At 35.3% G+C, this 20,521-nt stretch overlaps 1 long non-coding RNA gene across 1 annotated transcript in view; it reads left to right on the top strand.

Moving 5' to 3' along the window:
• LOC136042580 (uncharacterized) overlaps nucleotides 1-17,616 on the top strand; it is a 61,486-nt gene extending 43,870 nt beyond the window's left edge. The window contains exon 2 of the long non-coding RNA XR_010621353.1: nucleotides 17,149-17,616. This is a non-coding gene — a long non-coding RNA (uncharacterized LOC136042580). The remainder of the gene's footprint in view (nucleotides 1-17,148) is intronic.
• Nucleotides 17,617-20,521: the final 2,905 nt, after the last annotated feature.

The raw sequence follows: 20,521 nt of genomic DNA on the forward strand, positions 1-20,521 counted from the left end.
GGATTTAGAATTTGAATTTGAATAGTTAAGAGGTAAACAAATTGCTCCCTATGATTATCAAAGCAGATTTCCAAATGGTATCCCCTCAGAAACCTAAGTAGTAAAAATCAACGCGATAAATTCGAAACAAAAAAGTAACAAAAAGAAAGGTGAACCAAAGATTATCATGAAAGAAAACAAAAATACACATTGTCCCTTGTCCTTAGCAAATATAAAAATTAATCAGAGAAAAGACAAAATACCTATGACCCTAATTTATTATTTCTGTTATGAGAAGAAATTACTTGAAGAATTAAAGGCACTCAAAAAGAAAATGGATTAGATTCAAATAATTTCCTTAACCACATTGGCTTGCCATAATATAAGGAAAGAAAACAATCAAAAATGAGGGTTTTGCTGTTTATTTTACTGTTATACTGTTTTTTTTTTAACCAAGCTAACCCAATTTTGCATGACAAAGGTATTTTTCAGCAGAGAAGCTGTATAAATTTATAAGTACCAACACTTAGGTCTAGTTTGAACAGAGATTCTGGAGATTTAATATTAAATGAGTCAAATTTTGGTGTTCTCAAAAGAGAAACCGATATGTTAGTAGTCCCTGAAATAAACTTTAAACCACTCTCCCAATCACACAATCAACCACGTCATCAGCCCCTTAGGCCTCAAAGGGTATCAGTTAGAAATGCAATTGTTAAAATTCTAAAGCAATTCTAAAAGCAAGAACTAAAGATTCCGTTCCACAAGAAGTGACAGCCCCACAAGCTTCATTTGTTCCGTTGAAGAGGCAATCAACCATTTGAACACTCAGAGATAAGATGACATAGTTCTCCAATTTATTTAATTGCAGGTTCGTTTGTTTAGTGTATGAATTTTTTATTTTGTTTTCTCAGTTTTTCGTTAGTATCCGTTGATGGCAGTTCATATTTATTTGGAATTTGTGCAAATTGCTGATATCGGCAAATAATTCAATATATTGCTGTTATGTATTTGATTTTAATTCTTATATATTTTGGTCTTTTATACAATTTTATTGATTTTTGATTTTCTGTTGGTTGTTTATTGTGGTGGTTTTATAGTTTTAATTTACTAGGATAACTGGAACTAAGCCCCTTTTCCTCTCGAATTTCTACTACTACTACTACTAGTAACTCACTGCATCACCAATCCGCCTGAGGCCAACACAGCCAAGCAAGCTCCGCCTCCAACCTAATCTATACAAGGCCTCCCCCTTTACACCTTCCCATGAAGTTCCAATTTCCTTTAAATCTTTATTTATGACATCCTCCCAACCCAGACGAGGACGACCAGCTTTCCATGTAGCCCCTGATGGTTGGCCTAAAAGGACGATCTTCGGCAATCTGCCATCCTTTATCCACAGAACGTGGCCTAGCCATATCAACCTTACATTCATTATAGCCCTAGAAAGCGGGATTGAACCACATTCTTCGTACCACTTACTGTTTGAAATATTGTTAGTCTGCAGGGTACCCAGAACAATCCGTCTGCAATTTTTCTGGAAAACATCTAGTTGACCACAGAGCCATCTTTGACCACTTTCATTACTGTAGCTTCCAATATTCTAATCTTGGTTTGCAAACTTATGTTCCTATTCTTCCAAACTTTTTTTTAACTGTGAAAAAAAATCCGGAGCCTTAGCTATTCTACTTTTAATATCTTCACTGCTTCCACCGTCTTTACTATTCATACTACCAAGGTAAGTAAAACTGCCAACCTGATCAATCTTTCCGTTACCCAGTGTAAGCTTTTCATTTTCACTTATTTCTAGGGTTAGTGACTTAGTCTTCTTACCGTTAATTTTGAAGCGTATTCTAGCACCTTAAACTCGCAAAACCTCTAAAAATTCATTTATTTTGCTCAAACTTTCATCTAATATGCTTAAATCGTCAGCATAGTCTAAGCCCAGGAGTGTTTTCCCTCCCCATTTGAGTCCGTGGTCTAGTAGTGCCTTTCCTGTGCTCCTTAAGACAAAGTCCACCAAAATGATCCATATAAAGAGGGATAGAACACAACCCAGGTTAACTGCTGATTTAATACAAAACCAGTTGATAACGTCATTTCCTACATTAATCGCAGCAGTAATATTCTCGTACATAGCACAAGTCACCTTAATGTATTTTTCTGGAATACCATGTATGGATAAGACCTTTGCTAACGCTCTTCTATCAACAGAACCGAAGGCTTGCTCATGACCAATTAGACTGAGGACCAAAGGTGTTTGACAACGAAAAGACTTCTCAATTATTAACCTAAGAGTGAAAACTTGGTCGACACATCCTCTACCTTTTCTAAAACCACACTGTTCTTCCCTTATAACTTTTTCTACAGCCTCTCTCAGTCCAAAAAGTATCATATTATTAAATAATGTGCTACCTACAGAGACCAGACTAATGCCTCGATAATTACAAGACTCACTCTTGTTACATTTCTTATAAAGTAGTTTAGTTAAGGTTTTCCTAAAATCATTAGTTACTTCCCCTTTTTCAAAAATTATATTCATAATCATCAGTAGCTTATTTCTAACCTCAGAGCCACCATATTTAAGAAACTCATTTATCACACTATCAGCACCTGGAGCCTTATTGTTTTTAATCCTTTTAGTACTGTCTCTAATTCTTCCTCACAAAACAAATCTTCCTTCACATCCTAGGTATCAGAAACTTTTTAATTTTCATCTACATCTTTCCCTGCAACTGTATACAGGTTTAGCACATTCTCAAAAAGTTCTGCCCATCTTTTTTTTAACTTTTCCTTATCACTAATTGTGGTCCAATTTTTATCTTTAACTGGGAAAAGTCCAAATTGATTGCTCCCTCTCAATTTATTAACATGTCAGTATAATAGTTTACTATTATGCCGTCTAGCTGCATTTTCCAGTACCTTAGCATTTTATACATGGCCTCCACTTCACATCTCCTAAGTTCATATTTTAATGCTTTCTCCATTTTCTTTACATTCCTTTTGTTTTCATACAATCTATCACCCAGATAATCCTTGTACAAACCGATTTTATTTTCTATTGAACATAAGAAATTTTCACTAATATTCCTGGTTGCAGTCTTAGCACTCTTCCCTAAGACACCATCAGCAACTTCACAAATTGTTTTTCTACTATTATTCCATCCATTTTCCACACTGTCAAATTTTAAACTCTCAAATTTAGTATTCAAATTTTAAATCTTGTTCACAGCATTGTTTTCAGCACTTGGCGATGCTCTTTTATCAACAAGAGTCGAAATCCCACAAAGACAGTCCTAAGCCCATTGCCTCCGACTCATTATATATTCATGCCTACAAAAATTGTGCTACTACGGGGAGGCAGCTCATAGTAGATTGGTTGATAGGTGGGGTGGGGGATATTCGAGATCCCCTTGAAAATCCCGAAAAGAAATTCATTGTTGTGAAAAAAAGGCTACTAAATTCCCAAGAAATCCAATCCAAAAAATTTAAAATTGTGTCCCTCTCAGATGACTAGGCCAACACTAAACAAAAAATGTGCAAAACGCCAAGAAAGATAATCTGGACGGGGTATGCTACTACTATAGCAAAAGAAAAAGTAGTTACTTTTTTACTTAATGAAAATAATCAAAAATTGTTACCTTCATTAACAAAATTAGGACAAGAATGATAAAATCTCATAACTTCCCAAATGTAAGGAAATTAAGTCGCTCAGTAGAAGATACATGAACGATGTTAGAAAACCGTAGCTAACTAAAACTAAATATGAAAAAAATGAACGCGTAACTAACAGAAACGCTTATTGTGAGTATTCTAGTTCAAAGAGTACAAGATCTTGACCACTATACACAAAATACCTTCCTAAGGGTCACCTGAGAACTATTGAAGGGTAGAGTAAAAAAAGGGATCTTGGCCTACAAATTATACTTCAATTTCAGCAAATGTGAAGCCTCAAAGTCTTTTGAATAAACAAGAAATCCCTCCAGCTTGACGTTCAAAATTTTCAGACGGAATATAACACAAATCTGATATTCCTTGATAACAAACGGCACGAAACCTTCGGCATTTAAACAATGATAATGGCTTTACTATAATTTGACCCCCAAAACTCTTTTCATATTGATAAATTAGACTACAATTTTTACAAGTAGAATAAACTTTCTTAATACCCTGTTTGAAAATTGTCTAGGTATGTTTTATAAAAACACAATAACAAAAACTCATATTTTCCAAATAGCCTCCTGCAATTATCAAGTTGTGAAAAACTTCACCCTCAAACTCCTTCAGAGAACATAAAAGCTTCAGATCCAAAGTGATTCCTTTCATAGATAGTATAGCATATGAGAAAAAAATATAATGACTCACACGTTCAAATAATTTTTGCCATTGTAAAAATTATAAGAAATTCATTTTCACCAGCTGAATGGTTTCGTAGATTTATTCGTAAAAACATGCAAAAAAGTGACACCACCACCACATAAGCCCCTCTTGCCATTCCCAACAGGTTATTAATATATTTGATGCACTTAAGAAGAAACTAATATTACAGCGAAAACCTTAGTCTATGGTATGAAATATATGAGTGGAAATATAATTTTGTTTGAAGAACATGTCATTCAACTCGGGGATAAACCTCTCCTAAGGATAGCCACTAAAGATAACCATGGGATAAAACGATTATTACTTTAGCCATATTGATAGTTTCTTAAAAACCATAGCAACTCACTCAACTTATTACGGGTTAATGATGTGATTACAAAAAAAGAGATGCATTATCTAATTCTAACATTGTCACAAATATACACAGAAGTACGTTGTGCCACACTAATGTGCCACTGATTTTGCAAAAACATCTTGAAATAGAAATAGAATGTAGAATAAAACTAATAACTAACCCCTCTGAATATCAAGATATAGAAGAAAGCAGAATCACATTTCAATTGAACTAAAATATTCAAAGCACGTTGAGAAATTGTTGTTCAGTATCTTATTACGGATTGATCCTTACTTATATTAATTGCTTATTTTGACCTTATTCGTAGAGCAATGAAAAGAGTATCTCGCTAGAGTTGTCCATAGGGTAGTAGTTCATTAAAAAAAATAACTTAATTTTACGGTCCAAACCAATTTTTACTCTATAGCAAACTTCCTATTTCTTCAATCAATTCTAGTTGTCAAAAAAATAAGAATTTAAATAGAAAATCCCAGAAATATGCCAAAGCAGCAAAAATAAAACCCAAAAACAAAGTAAATAATGCATAGTGAAAGGGGAATAAAACAGAGAAAAAGAGAGCTTATGTGAAGAAAAAATTCTTTTATAGGCAATTTGAATGAACCTATAACAGTTTGCTTGAGTTTCAAAAGGCCACAATTTCAGGAATTCTTACTTTTTAAGATGAATTTTACATCATAAGAGTAATTTTTCTACCATATTTTTAAATAAAGAAATTCTCCAGTCTATCTTGTCTCTGCTTAAATTGACCATAGCCCCAATAGCACTCTTCCGATTTAACTACTTAAAATCATTCATAACGAAACTTTCAGACATCCACATATCTATAAACTTACAAGATAAGGAGAAAAACAGATATTGTTTCTCACCATCTCTAAACTCAAATTGAAATTCTTAAAAGACAATTTAGATGAAAAAAAACGGTGAAATTGGCATTATGACCCAAAAAGCTAAGCATTCATGCTAATTTGCCAGAGGCTGAAAGCGTCAAAAAGTGTATTACCATGGAAAGAAAAATCTATAGTGGGAAATACGCTATAGACAGTTCATGTTTTTTCATTTTTAAATATACCTTCATTTTTTTTTTTCATTGTCTGAGGTCAACCCACACAGTGGGAAGACTTCGAAGGTTAACAGAAGTGAACCTGTACACATTCATATAGCTTTCATTTATTTAAATATGGACCAAGACGGATATCTAAGGGAATACAAAAGGAAAAAGATGCAGTCAGCCGAGGTAATAAAAGATTACAAACGCCCAACTAGAAATTTGAGATTGTGTTTGAACGACTGTTGTAGGACATAAGATTACACTTGAATAAGCGGATACTTTTTGATATCTCTCACATAATTCTTAATTTCTTATCAAAGTCGTTTTGTACTACCAGTGCCTTTCCAAAGTGGCATTCTAGAATTCTTGGGTTGTTTTTATTTGTCAAACACGTTTTTAGTCTTTATAATAACATTCGCAAACACTTTTTCTTGCTGTCTCCTTGTCCGTCAGTTCAGCTTTCTTATGATGCGTAAATCAATATTCTAGTTCTGCGTTTTAAATGTTTACCATGATCTTTTCTCAGTGTTCCATCCGTCTTTAGTAAAGGTACAAGGAATTAGGGAGAAACCAAACTTTACTTTTAGCAGGGAGAATATTGGTATCTAGATCTGGCTATCCTAAAATAGGTTTTACAGCTAATCCCCCCTCTAAGAGGACTCGACTTGACTTACTTACTAATGGTTTCAAGGGAAACAGTTTTTTAAACAAAGATCAGAAGAGAGCTGTTCCGACTTATAAGTAGATATGTGTTTGCTCAGATTCAAATAAGTCCAATATGTCATTCATTTTTATTTTATTTCCTACTAATTCAGTTCGAAGCCTCCTGCATCTAAATATTTGTCTTGTGTGTCCAGAAGGCTAAAAAGATGACTATTTTGATGTTAATCCTCTTACAAAGGTTAACCAATCTATGTCTAAGTGACTGTTGCGGTTGTCGAAAAGCTACTTCACAAATTGTTTTCCTAAAATTATTCCATCCATCTTCTGAAGGAATGAATGTATTTAATACCCATCAATTGAAAAATCAATGAGCACAAAAAAGAAAAAGAAAACAAAATAGCGCAAGACACTAATTCATCTGACGCAAACAGAATAGAAAAAGAACGATAAGAAACAGATGCCAAATGTGACTCTGAAACATTAGCCCAAAGGTGGGTCTTGACAGATTAATTATATCTGTCAATTTGCTACAGAGTCGCTTCTTCAGGGTTGTTAACACTTCACTGGCAAGAAACATACCTGTCGCTTATCCACGGTGGTAAATGCAGAAAAACTTGGCATACTTCTAATACAGTGAATGTAATTTAGTTCATCTTTGTCCGTAAAAATTCGCAAAAATAGGCTAAGGTAAAGATAGTGAGGAAAAACAATTGCATCGTACACCTGGACCAACATACGATGATCAAACTTCTGCTTATTTTCCACTATACAGCTATACTTAAAAGAATGCTGCTTCTGAAAATGAAAAAGCAGTAACCACCACGTCTCTAGTATTGACCGTCCAATAGGCAGGCATAGATATACAATATCATCCTTGAGCTAAAAAGTAGAATCACCAAGTTGGACGCGCCAACCATCATCTGATTTCGAGTGAAAGAGCAGCAATTCAGAATTTTCAGCATTAAACTGGTGGCCAATATGGGCTTACTATTGTTCCGCCTTGCTAAAATTAGCTTCTAGCCCATGTAGAGACCCTCTCAGGTAAATCACATCCTTTTCAAAGCCAATCAAAGACAAATCAATACCACGCAGAATATAAGTCATAAGTGACTTTTAATGTGACCTTATAGTAATTTTATTAATAGCTCTTGGTGACAAAATAACATCTTGTCTAACCCCCTTCTTTACTGGGAGAAGGATATTTTGACACTGGTAAACAGCAGAATCGTATAAGAGAAGAGTACACTCTTTAGTCAGTAGAGGGATTGTAAATTCCACTGTCAGATATTTATACATGTCGGCCATCAGTATGCAGGAGTCAACACCATCCAAACTCAAATCAAATATAATCCCCACTAGGTGACGAGAATCAAACGTGCGTCTTACATCATGGACAGGTCAAGCAATACTTTCACCGTGTTCTTCTACATCAACTAAAGCAGAGAATTAAGCAAAAAGGGCATGACTACACCCAAGGCAAGACTGAAAACCGAACTGGTAGGCATGGACTGTACATTTAGCTCACCATTCATCAATTATTAATTTCTCAATAATTTTACAAAATAAAGTTGCAACTGTTATTGGGCGAAAAGACGAACATTAAGAAGGGGGTTCATTATTCTTGGGGATAGGAGTAACGAATTCAATTGAAAAAAAAATTAGGGACAAATTCCAGATTAAATATCGTTTGATAGAGGAGAACTAAGTGTTCCTTAAATAGTTTACCACACAACGACCAATGCTGTGCAGAAGTCTCGTCAAATTCTCTATACTTTTTTTCAGTTTACCAATTGCAAAAATAATCAGGCTCTTTGCAGCAATCAGTCCCAGACCAGAAGCGTCCTCCAAAAAAATAGGAGTTTCATTTTACAACTGTTTGCCAATGTGGATTTGGAGGAGAAAATTCTTTTTTATAATGCTCAACACATGAGAAAATTAGCATATTGGACCATATTTGACATGGCATATCTTTTACAAAACCGGACCACAACTCACTTGGCCGAGACCGAACTTCTTCTGAACAATACTATATAACTTAACTCCATACGAAGAAAGCTGCTTCGCAAATTGGAGTGTAGGATACATATAAAGTATTTAAGGCCACCCGTCACGTGGTATATGCTGTAATCCAAACTGAAATCCAGACCTTAGTAGAAATACAGGCATTTCGCAAAATATATTTAGTTGTGCAGCCGTGCTGTTCAGTTTTAGCTTTTACTTGCCTTATAGATATTGCCAATTTTTCCACAGCAGCTAGGGTATGTGTTAGTTTAGTACAAAAATGTTCAGCCTTGCTCAAGAATTACGCAATTCTTTCTTAAAATCCAAAAGAAACGGTACACAAATTTTTCGCGAGAACATCATTGCAAGCTTTCGCGAAAAGATCTACAGACACCCACGTTTAATTTTTAGCATAAAATACAGATTGCTTTTTCTGAGGCTGGTTAGAAGAAGGATCACAATCACTGATCAGAGCACTAAAAAACAATAAAAAGTGATCTGACATGAAATTGGAATCACTAAAAACAACTTCCGCGATAGTTTCGGATAACGTATGACAAACATGGTCTAAGTTAAATGTAGTACACGATTTATTGTTCTAAGTAAAACTTTCATTTTTCGGTGCAACTACATAATCATACTGAAAATATAATTGGGTGATTCTAGTCACCAGAAAACTTAAGCTAGTCAATTAGATCATAATTGGAGTCCCCAGTCGCAATACAGCCTAAGCCCTGCTTTAACATTTTTATCAAATATTTAGATAAAGAAGTGGCACATTGGCAAATAAATCTTTAGCGCAAAGAAAAATCGGAATAATAATTGCCAAAAAAATCACTTCTACATTGGCAAACTTGAAAATCTCAACTTAAGTTTTCAACTGTTCCTAGAAATTATCTCTCAAATTTTATTCTGGAGTCAACCAATATCATAAATTCCCCACCAGTATTTACCTTTCTAACATTTTGCCTTTAAATTAACCCTAGACGCTACTAGATGGTGATATTTACTTTTAACATCAATAAAAGCACTCCTAAACACCATACTATATTATATTGATCCTACCAATCTCCAGATTAAAGCAATATAATGAATAAGATTTGCTATCTTACCAATACGTAAATAACATGTTAACTTGTGGGCCGTTTTATGACCAAACACTGTCGATTTTGTCACGTAGCACCGTCAAATGAATCCTCCCATCTTAGATCGATTGAGAAGCACTCTTTGTTCTAAGTAATTGAGACCCTTTCTCCTTGAAGGCCCAAAGAAAACTGCAGAGAAGTACCAGCAGGCCATATTTGACTATGCTAAAAAGCATGTTCTTTCAACGCGGATCCAGGAGTCCCATAAGGATGAACCTTTGAATTAATGACCAGTGTAATGCGGTTATCCAAGCAGAGCAAAAAAAAGCTGTGGCTGCTTTTAAAAGCGCAAAAAAGTGCAAAGTGTTATTTGTGAACACGTGCAAGGATGTAGTTTGTACGATTCGGAAGTCTCGGTTTCGGTATAGGAAGAAATTTTCCACTAAAATTTACGTTTTCTGTGGCAAAATATTGGCAGAGAAATGTTAAGGACGTTTTACTGTCATCCTAGCAAACTTTATTTCCTTCTCTAAAGATTAATGGGACTGTAGTACAAGATCCACTGGAAAGGCTCAAGCTCCTGTGAATGATTTTTCAAAATTCGTGAATGCAGATGGAGACAGTAGAGAAGTGCCAAGTTTCTAAGACAGAACTTTACTCTCATGGATTGTATGAATTCTGTTTTACTACTAAGATCCTTCATATTTTGTGGCATCTTGAAGTGAACAAAGCCACAAGTCCTGACAACATACCTAACATTATCGTCAAATCCTACAGTGTCGAATTAGCTAGACCATTGTCAGTGGGTTTTTTAGGTCATGCATTTGCTCTAGAACTTTCCCACGAACATGGAGTTCCCCCCACGTTTTACCTTTCCTAAGGCCAAATGGAAATCCAAGGAGCATGGGCTCTTATAGGCCTATTAGTCTCCTCTCTTGTGTCAACAAAGTCTATGAAAATGTCTCCAATAAGGTATTTCAATAGTACCTAGAATCAAATCACCTTCTAGGCTATCACAAGTAGGAATTCAGGAAGAATAGCCCAATATTCTCATTCTCCAGAAAAAAAGGCTCAGCATCAGCAGAACCTTTGGTGAGGTGTATGATATTAGGCTATTGCTACTCTAGATTGCCAAGGATTTCGAAGGAGTATAGCACCGTAGCCTGGTAAGGAAACCCCATGCATGCGGCGTTTGTGGATGTCTGTTAAGAGTGATTGAGAGCTTTCTTTAAGATCGTTCACTACGTGTTGTCATCAACGGTTTTATTCTCCACGAACACTCAGCAAAAGTTGGGGTTTCCTACGATAGCGCCTTGAAAATTACACTCTTCCTTATCTACATAAATGAAACGAGAGACAACCTTGAAAGCCAGCTGCAAGACTTTACCTATGATAACACGGCAAAATCAGCAATCCCGAGACACCAAGACCCAACACAAGCCTCCCTTTCCTCACAGATGGATATTTATCAGATCTAAGAGTGGTCTGACACCTGGATTATCAACTTTAATGTATCAAAAAAAGGATTTTCTTTTTCCTCGTCAAAAGTGCAACGTCAACACCCCAGTTTAATTTTCTAAAAATGAAATTGTAAAGAGAGTTGACGAGTATCGTTTTAAAAAAACACCTTGTTTGGGTGAAAGCCTCCTGAAAAGAAATTTTGAAGTCGCTCTTCGAGACCAAAACGCTTTTGCATCCAGCTAGATTAAACAACTTTACAAGTCATATATCAGACCCAAGGCTGGATTCGGATGCCCGCTATATGCTGGTGTCCCGCAAACACAGTTAGCCCAACTTCAGGAGGTCCAGATTAGGGCAAAAGGGTGAGTCTTCTCATCTTCACATTATGTTCTCCAGCCTCTAAATGAAAGGTGTAATGTAGTGTCGATGGCTGTTTTCTACAAGTAAATGAATTTGCCCCCCGCAAACAAGCTCTATTGCACTGTTCTCAAAATTCGACCAACTGGTCGGGCAGATGTGAAGGTATGCAGATTTGTGTAATTATCTAAAGGAGGACACGCTAAGAATCGAGTGCAATAGGGATAGCTTCCTTCAGCGTTACACTACTATCTGGACCAATCTTCCTAGGATGTTATTCCTGCAAATCCCTCTGTTGAGTCCTTCAACAGAAGGTTCAACATACATTTAAAACCTCTAGGTTTCAAAACAACGTACTTGAATAGCGACATATCAAGTACCTTTAAGTACCTGGAATCGCTAATACAGGAATGAAAAAATAGAGTTATATACCTAGAAAATTCCAGCACTCTCTTACACAAAATTAACCTGGTCTAGGATACCAACTATCCCTAATTCTACAAACCTTTACATTAAATTATCCTAGTAAAAAAAATTAGCTTGGGACCCTGTATACTTGCTCCAGCAACTTGAAGCAAAATTCACTTGAATTACTAGTCAGTCAGTCAGTTCTACAGGGGCATATATGACTCTAACTGACACCCTGAAATTTTAGTCTTAAATGAGCAATAAGTATTATATTATTAATATATTCCCACTCTTAACAATACTTAGCAGCTTCCCTATTCACCATGAGCCCTACTCCCTGTCTATGTACCCCATCCTTCTTTCCTGAGTAAAAAGAATCTGTATTACCTAATTTAATACTTCTTACCCCTGTGATATGAGTTTCTGAAACTTGTAATGACTCCAATTCAAATTGCTTGAATATGTCAGTCGAAACATTGATACGATAGTTGTTTTTCAATTTCGAAATCCTTCCAGGTCCCAATTATATTATTTAAATTATTGGAATTGTTTTGACCTCAGTAAGGGCAATGATCCCAGATACCAGTGCGGCACGGGGACCAACAAATCTTAGTCTACAATACATCCTAGTCTACAAAGAACAGAAAAAGTAGGCTTAGAGCTAGACAGCAGGAAACCCATGGGAGCTCCAGTTGAATAAGGGCTTTTTGCAATCCTGGTCCCATCTTGGTCATAACGCGGTTTTTAGCAGTTGATGAAACTCTTCTGTCAAAAAGAGCCAAAATCCCACAGAGACAATCTTAAGCCCATTTTTACCGACTCATTCTCTGTTCGTGCGTACAAATATTTTGCTACTTCGAAGAAGGAGCCCATAGTCGATAAATTAGCTAATAAGAATTTTGTCTGCTCAAAACGCCCACCAAAATGGACCAAGCCATGAAGAATGACCCAATAATCAGAATTCAATGTGAAAGCTATGTTGTTTACGGGGCTATAATCTTATGAAGTTTACCCTCCTAAAGTGGGATCAGAGTTGATATCAAGGTCCCACGTCTTGCGGGTATTGCTAAAAGGTCGAGGCAGCCCCTTTTAGAGGCCGCTGTCTCTAAATCTGAATTTTACGCCCTGTCTCAGTTGTCCTCCAATAGAGGAGTCTCCCACGATGATATTTTTCATCAACAGGGAATTTAACCCATTACTAAGAGAAGGTTTTTACCCACAGGACGTGTTCAAACACCGTTGGGTCATTCTAGGTGCATGTTTGAAAGAACTTCTTCCTTCTCCTCCTGTATTTATGTCCCCGGACGAGGGTGCCTCAGTTTGTTTTATGCGCTCCCAAGGAAAAGTTCCCCTTGGTCCATGCCTCCAATAGAGTTACCCTACGTATCTGTAGAATTTTCCCCTGTTACCACCTGAAGACACACTGAGAGGTCTTGGGCCGGCCACTACCGAGAAGTAGAATCATAAATTTACTATGACAAGCCTAAAAAACCAAATTCCAATTAGTACATTGGAGTTTGCTGAAACAGAGTTATGAGTCAAAATTACAAAAATAATGTAAGATCTTTTGGAAACACAGAGGGCTTTAGTCATGCTAAACAATCTTAAATGTCAATACTTTCCGCTTCACTTCAGCTTAAACCAATTTCAAATGAATAATGACCGAAACATCCAAAAATAAGACCAACTCACCCCTTATTTTCAGAACGTCTCACTCATTGTATTTATGCCTATTGTATTTATGCCTATCAAACTCAAATTCTTTGTGGAATTATTGGCTTTTGTGTTTCTCTACAAAAACCTTTTGTGGGAGTATACTGTTTTTAAGCTATACTACAATATTAAAAGTAACCTCAAACATCAAACAGTTTGTAGTAACTAACAGTAGTAAGGAGTGACCTGGCTCAATAGCAACCAAAACTCTAAAAAATGGAATTTTCACACCAATATATAGATCAAAAAATTAAATTCTAAGAATAAATTTAAATATAAAAATTTCATAAAATTTAGTCTTACCCCTTCAAAAGTTACGAGCCATAAAAGATTAGCCTTATTTTCAAAAAATGAAAAACATCCTTTCGAAGTCGTGGAATCTTAATGATTCAGCATATTTCAGCGTATCAGAAAACCTTACTGCAGAATTTTCAAGCTTTTATCTGCACAAATGTGGAATTTTGTATTTTTGGCAAGAAGAAAGATTACGGATGCGTGTTTACATTTTTTTCCCCAGGGGTAATTGTGTCGACCCAGTGGTCCTAGAATTTCATGGAAGGGGTCATTATAACGGAAATTAGAAGTTCTAGTCTCTTTTTTAAGTGACCAAAAAGTTGGAGGGCAACTAGGCCCCCTCCCACGCTCATTTTTTCCAAAGTCATCGACTCAAAATTTCAAGATGACCATTTTGTTCAACATAGTCGAAAAATCTGATAACTATGTCTATGAGGACGAATTAATCCCACACCGTCCCCGAGGGAAGGACTGCAAGCTATTAACTTTACCCAGTGTTTACATAGAGTATTGGTTATTGGGAAGTATATAGTCATTTTCAGAGGGATTTTTACTGGTGGTGGTGGGGTTGGAGGGAAAAGGCTACGTGACAGGGTCTTTCCATAGAGAAGTTTGTCATAGGGAAAGAGAATTTCAATGAAGAGGGCGCTGGATTCTCCAGCATTATTAAAAAACAATGTGAAATTAAATAAAAAAATATGTTTTGTCAACTTAAAGCAAGGAGTAGCATTAGAACTAAATACAAACATATATTATTATGTATATAAGGGGGCTTCCCCCCCTCAATACATCGCTCATTATGCTGAAGTATGTTTAGTAATTTCAAATGAGCTATTTATTCTAATTAAATAGCCTTCGTGATTCAGGGGCCATTCTTAATGAATTTGGACAAAATTTGAGCTTTAGTGCAAAGAGCAAGGTATTGACGAGAGGGCAATCCCCCTCATATACGTAAATAAGAACATACAAATATAGAAGTTTGTAGTGTAAGTTTATTTGTAAGTTAAGTATGTTTATTACTAATCAAAACGTTCACAGAATAAAATTAAAAGTTTTAGTGGACTTTTTAAGTATCCAAAAAATTGGAGGGCAACTAGGCCCCCACCTTGCTCCTTTGTTTCTCAAAATCGTCAGATCAAAATATGAGAAAGCCATTTGACAAAAAGAATAAAAGTAGGGTGCATGTTTCATTTTAATTGTTCATGCACGCTGAGCTAATATCAAAACATGCAAAATTCAAGAATGTTCAAAAAATTAAATTATAAAAAAAAGTTTTTTTTTAACTGAAAGTAAGAAGCGACATTAAAACTTAAAACGAACAGAAATTATTTCGTATATGAAAGAGCTGTCCCCACCTCAACGCCCACCTGTCTACTCTAAAGTTTGACCCCTTCTCCAATCTCTACTTTTGAAAAAAAACTAAAAAAAACTTAACGCGTAAAGAATGGGGCGTTGAGGAGGGGACAGTCCCTTTCATATACAGAATAATTTCTTTTAAAAATAATAATTCCATTAAAATCTATGTGCCTGAGAAAGTTTGTCTGATTAGTGAAAAAGGGGGGAATCACCGCCAATGAGTGAAAAAATATGCAACAAAAATATCACCATAAGATTTAGCTTATCCGAGAATCTGATTGAGGAAGTTTCATGTCAAAAGAAAGATCATGGATGCGTGTTAATTTTTTTTCCATGGGGTAATAATATCGAGCAACTAATCGTAGAATATTGGGGGAGGGCTCGTTCGAACAGAGAATACCTGTCCTAGTGTGCTTTTTACGTGACCGAAAGTAATGGAGGGTAATCAGCCCTTCTCCCACTCCTCTCTTATCCTCAACGTCGTCAAACTATCATTTTTTTCCACCTATGTTGAAAAGCTGTGTAACTGTGTCAGTGGAGATAATTTGACCTTCCGCAGCCTTTGGGGATACATCTATAAGCCATGAAATTTTGAATTTGCTTACGTTTAGTCTCTTCAATTGGTATGTGTACAGACATTTTTGGGAGTAAGGGTGTGTATTTTCAGCTGAGAAACTTTCTGCGGGGATGTTTTTCCATGGGGAGAGAATTTTGGGGGATAAACTTTCCAGCGGTAACTTTCCATTGGAGCGATTTTACAGAATTTGGTTGCGATATTACTTTTATTTGTATTGCTTTCTTTTTGCCAGCTTAATTTAGTATTTTGACATTTCGGTTCAGGGGATTTCTGGAATGGTGGGTAAAACGGTTAGAAATCAAAATTGTTTCTGGTGAAAGTATACTAAAGAGTTTTTCAGGCTGACTCATTCAAAAGAAAATTTACAATGGAGGGGGTTAGTTCAGCGAGGTTGAAAATGTCCGGAGGGAATTTTACGGGGAGGGGGTGCGTATTATGTGGATGTAAATTTTTACAGAATAATTTTTCATGCGGGAAAGGAATGTTTCCTGGAGGGTGAGTGCTATTTACTACCATAATGTGAAAAAGATCAGAAATTAAATGGAAAACAAGTTCTTTTGTTTAACTGAAAGTAAGGAACAACTTTAAAACCCAATACAAACACAATTATTCCGTATATGAAGGGGTTTGCTCCTCCTTAATACCTTGCTGTATACGTAAAAGTTTGATTGTTTGTCCCAATTTATTTAGATGGCTCCTAATCCACATGGGCCCATTACTTAGAATGGGAAGATTTATTGAAAGAGCCAAAAGCTTTACCATACGAAAAAGTTATTTAGGAGGGAGCAACCCCTTCATAAACTGGAAAGTTTGTGTTAGTTTTACGTTTTAATGTTGTAGACAAGCTTTCAGTAAAAACAATCTGTTTATTTAGTAATGCGGCTGGTCAAGCCATCCGAAAAATATAAGATACAAAAAACGTCATAACGAGCACCACTCTGTTTATAAAGTAGTCATTAAAATATGTACCAGAGCCGTTAAAATTTTTGCATTAACCCCCCACCCCCAAAAAAAATTGTTTAACGGGATTCCTAAGGAAAACAGTGAAAATCCTTATTATTTCAAGGAATAGCCTGGATACAACCAGTGTTTTGAAGTGGTTCATTTATATAGATAATAAATTACTTTAGCAAGGTAAGTTTAATTTTGTTCCAACTATCTGCTTTAAATATTAGATAAATAAGAATAATCTTCGTTTAAGCAGTCAAATTACATCATTTCATTTGCAAAAAAAGACTCATAAATTTATGTTAGAATAAATGTCTGATATATTTCTATATTTTTTAGTCTCTTGCAACTGGATTATGTTGCTTACTTTTATCTGCTGTTAAATGTTTTATTTAATTAAAACTTACACAAATATTGAGGTCTTAATCTAAGAACTAAAAAACTGTGCTGCTATTCTGAAAGAACAAATAAGTATTTGCCATTCTTCTTAGCATTAATTTGTATTCAGTATAAACATTTTTTTTAGGGCTTCAACACTGGCGTTATACTGTTCGATTTAGAAAAGGCTCGAAGAAGCTGGATATTAGGCTACCGTCTTACAAGAATTGGATATGTCTCTTTATTTGAGAAGTACAGTTTTAAGTCAATACTTGGTGATCAAGACTTTTTACACTCCTTGGAGCGGAATATCCTCATTTTTTCTACGTATTAGATTGTTCTTTCAATAGACAACTGGATCCTTATTTCTCTTTAGATCCTATGTTTGATAGTTATCACAGATGTGAAAATCAAGTGAAAATCTACCATGGAAATGGACAATCAGATATTCCTAAGGACAATTAGATTTTCAGCCTGCGTTGAGTTTCGAAGAATAATAAGTTTCGTATTCTTTCTACTTAATCTTAAGAAGAATAAACTAGGTTATTTAAAACATTATTACATTTTTGAAACTTGGAACAATTTTTTGACTCAATAAGAGCAATGATTTAAGCAAGCACCATGTTTTGCTCTATTTTAGGAAAGATTTGGTTGTTAATCTATCTATATGTATAAAAATAAGTTGTCTGTGTGGTATGTCTGTCGAGTGACGTCATGTCATCATGTTGTCATGTCGTCATGAAGTTAGTTGTCGTCGAGTTTGTTACGACGATGACGTCATTAAAGGTATTCTTCAGTCATTTGTTCAAAGACAAATTTTTAATTCTAAGAAGATCGTGGTCGGAAAAATGTTTAATTGAAAATGACTGAAGAACCTACAATGGCTACAGCCGAGGAAGCTGCTCAAAGAATATATGCCAAAAAACTTGCTGCTGATAGAGAAAGTATAAAAAAAAAAAAGTGTGCCGAGGAGTCACAAGAACAGCAAGAAAACAATTTCGATCAAAACAGCCATCGATTTGATGCCTACTGATATGCATAAAATTGTTATTTCCGCTGACAAAACGCCTTTTGGCCAAAATGTGCGTAGATACAATGCTCCAACTATCGACGAAGTGGCAATCGTTATGGTCGGTGATCAGTTTTTAACTCGAGATATTATTCTTCGTAAGCGAAACGCTCAGTTGGTAAGAATTGCTGAAACTCATCGATGCTACGGTGCCCTACAATATCCTATCATTTTTTGGGATGGAGCCGACGGCTATAACTTTAATATTAAATTGATAAATCCACCCACTAACAAATAAATGAATAAGACATAGTGTAACCGACATAACACACATACAACTTATTTTTATATATATAAATTGTTGAGCTTTAGCATGCTTGGCACGTAAAGATTTTTCCAAGTGTCAATGTTAGAATGAACATTGACAAATTGAAGAAAACAAATCAATTCAAAGAAGAAACTAAAAAAAGAAAAACTAAAAAGAATAAAAACTAAGAAAAGAAAAAACTAAAAAGAAAAAAAATTAAAAAAAAACTATATCTAAATATATAAAAATAAGTTGTATATATGCATGTTTGTTTGTTTGTGGGTTTGCTTTTGACGTCATTATAAGTATATAAGGGTTTGTATATGACCTCATCATAAGATGACACTACAAACCGGGACACCAGGACACAAATGACGACCGGGACACAGGGAATATAAATGACGACCGGGACATTTAAAGAGAAATTACAGACCGGGACACAAATGACGACCGGGACACCCAGACAGAGGGAATATAAATGACGATCGGGACACTCAAAGATAAATTACAGACACATATGACGACCGGGACACAATTGACGACCGGGACACAGGGAATATAAGTGACGACCAGGACACAGGGACACAACTGCAACGGGGACGCCGGGGGAACAGAAGGATATATATATATGACGATGGGGACACAGGGAAAGCTCGATTAGCAATCACCATCAACAAAGCTCAAGGGCAATCGTTAGAAAAATGCGGTATAGATCTGAATACGGATTTTTTTCCATGAACAATTATTATGTTGCATGTTCAAGAGTTGGTAAATCTGACAATCTATTTATATGGACAGACAATGGGACGGCAAAGAATGTTGTATATTCGCAAGTTTTAGGTAGTTAAATATATATATATATATATATATATATATATATATATATATATATATATATATATATATATATATATATATATATATATATATCATATATATATATATATATATGTATAAATATATATATATATATATATATATATATATATATATATATATATATATATATATATATATATATATATATATATATATATATATATATATATATATATATATATATATATATATATATATATATATATATATATATATATATCACAGTTGGGAAAAAGGGACACAACTACAATGGTGCGTAACTAATATGGCGCGTAACGACTTACGCACGCGGGGGAGCTTGGGGGGGGGGGCGAAGCGCCACCCCAAGAACTAGAATTATATGAAAAAAACTACCTTGGAAATAATAATAAACAAACATAACCCCCTTTAAAAGGTGTTAATCTATAAATTATTTAGATTGAATTCAAAAATACAAACACCTTTCGTAGCGAAACGATGATAAATGACGGCAAATATGAATGATCAAAATAAATTTACAAGTTACATTTTGGTAAAAAAAACTTTTTTTAGCTGAGTCTCATTTGTATTTCAAAAATTATTAAACAGTTCGTGGTAACGAGCTGTAATTAAGGAGCGATTTGACTCAATTTCAACCGATACTGTAAAAACGGAATTTTGATATCACAAGAGCTGGAATTTGGTGCTGATTTTAAATATACAATTTTCATGCAGTTTAGTCTCAACCTTCAAAGTTACAAGCCTCAGAAAATGAGCCTTTTTTTCAAAAAAGGAAGAAACAACGCTAAAAGTCAAAGAATCTTAATGAAAATAACATCATCAAATACAGCATATAAGAGAACTCTACAGTAGAGGTTTTTTATCTGCAAAATTGCGAAATTTTGTATTTTTTGCTAGAAGAAAGATCACGGATACCTGTTTATTTTTTCCCAGGAGTGATCGTATCAGTCTTTTGGTCCTAGAATGTCGCAAAAAGGGCTCCTTTGAACAGAAATTAAAAGTTCTATTGCCCTATTTAAGAGACAAAAATATTTGAGGGCCATTAGGCCCCCTCCCACGCGCTTTTTTCTCCCAAGCCATCGATTCAAACTTTTAAGATGGCCACCTATTTCAGCATAGCCGAAAAATCTAATAACTAGGTCTTTGAGGATTACTTCTATCCCCAAAATCTCTAGGGGAAGGGCTCTGAGCTATTAAATTTCCAGATTGCCTACATACAGTATTGGTTATTGGGACGTATACGTTTGTTTTCAGGGTAATTTTTTCTGGTGGGGGGAAGGGGGCTGGGAAAGGGGGTCGCGAAAGGGGGTTAGGTATCAATATCCTTCCATGGAGGAATTTTTCATG

The sequence above is a fragment of the Artemia franciscana genome, unplaced genomic scaffold, assembly GCF_032884065.1.
Source record: "Artemia franciscana unplaced genomic scaffold, ASM3288406v1 Scaffold_1509, whole genome shotgun sequence".
In the NCBI taxonomy this organism is placed as follows: domain Eukaryota; kingdom Metazoa; phylum Arthropoda; class Branchiopoda; order Anostraca; family Artemiidae; genus Artemia; species Artemia franciscana.